Source organism: Triturus cristatus, chromosome 1_1 (genome assembly GCF_964204655.1).
Source record: "Triturus cristatus chromosome 1_1, aTriCri1.1, whole genome shotgun sequence".
Classification (NCBI taxonomy): Eukaryota; Metazoa; Chordata; class Amphibia; order Caudata; family Salamandridae; genus Triturus; species Triturus cristatus.
Window position 1 is genome coordinate 523,023,047 of NC_140579.1, and position 1,289 is coordinate 523,024,335.

A 1,289-nucleotide genomic window follows, 5' to 3' on the forward strand; every position below is an offset into this window, starting at 1 on the left:
CATGGAGCCAGGCATGGAATGCGAGTGCCGCCTAGTGGGCCACTTTTGGTAAGCAGAACTGGCGCTGCGGGATGAACCGAACGCCGGGTTAAGGTGCCCGATGCCGACACTCATCAGACCCCATAAAAGGTGTTGGTTGATATAGACAGCATGACGGTGGGCATGAAAGTGGGAATCCGCTAAGGAGTGTGTAACAACTCACCTGTCGAATCAACTAGCCCTGAAAATGGATGGCGCTGGAGCGTCTGGCCCATACCTGGCCGTCGGCGGTGCTGAGAGCCGCAGGGGCTAAGCAGCAATGAGTAGGAGGGCCGCTGCGGTGCGCACGGAAGCCCGGGCGAGGGCCCGGGTGGAGCCGCTGCAGGTGCAGATCTTGGTGGTAGTAGCAAATATTCAAACGAGTACTTTGAAGGCCGAAGTGGAGAAGAGTTCCATGTGAACAGCAGTTAAACATGGGTCAGTCGGTCCTAAGAGATGGGCAAGCACCGTTCAGATCCCCGAACCCAGAGTGGCGGAGACGGGAGCCCTCACGGCGTCCAGTGAGGTAACGCAAACGATCCCGGAGAAGCCGACGGGAGCCCCGGGGAGAGTTCTCTTTTATTTGTGAAGGGCAGGGTGCCGTGGAATGGGTTCGCCCCGAGAGAGGAGTCCGAGCCTTGGAAGGCGTTGCGATTCCGGCGGAGTCCGGTGAGCTCTCGCTGGTCCGTGAAAATCCGGGGGAGATGGTGTAAATCTCGCGCTGGGCCGTGCCCATATCCGCAGCAGGTCTCCAAGGTGAACAGCCTCTGGCATGTTGGAACAATGTAGGTAAGGGAAGTCGGAAAGTCAGATCCGTAACTTCGGGATAAGGATTGGCTCTGAGGGCTGGGTCAGTCGGGCTGGGGCGCGAAGCGGGGCTGGGCGCGCGCCGCGGCTGGATGAGGCATCTACCTCCCGGGCGGCGGCGACTCTGGACGCGACCCAGGCCCATCCTGTGGAAGGCCCCAGCTGCGGTGGTTGCCTCTCCCCGTGCCCCCTCCCAGGGGGCGCGGGGCTGGCGTTCTGCCTCGGCCGGCGCCTAGCAGCTGACTTAGAACTGGTGCGGACCAGGGGAATGCGATTGTTTAATTAAAAAAAAGCATCGCGAAGGCCCGAGGCGGGTGTTGACGCGATGTGATTTCTGCCTGGTGCTCTGAATGTCAAAGTGAAGAAATTCAATGAAGTGCGGGTAAACGGCGGGAGTAACTATGACTCTCTTAACCTATTCTCAGTTGTAGTGGCCTTTACCTCCCAGTGGTCCCGCCGGTAAC

At 59.6% G+C, this 1,289-nt stretch overlaps 1 pseudogene; it reads left to right on the forward strand.

Annotated features, from left to right (window-relative positions):
• The window catches only part of LOC146870547 (28S ribosomal RNA), a 1,986-nt pseudogene extending 1,195 nt beyond the window's left edge, over positions 1-791 (forward strand).
• Positions 792-1,289: the final 498 nt, after the last annotated feature.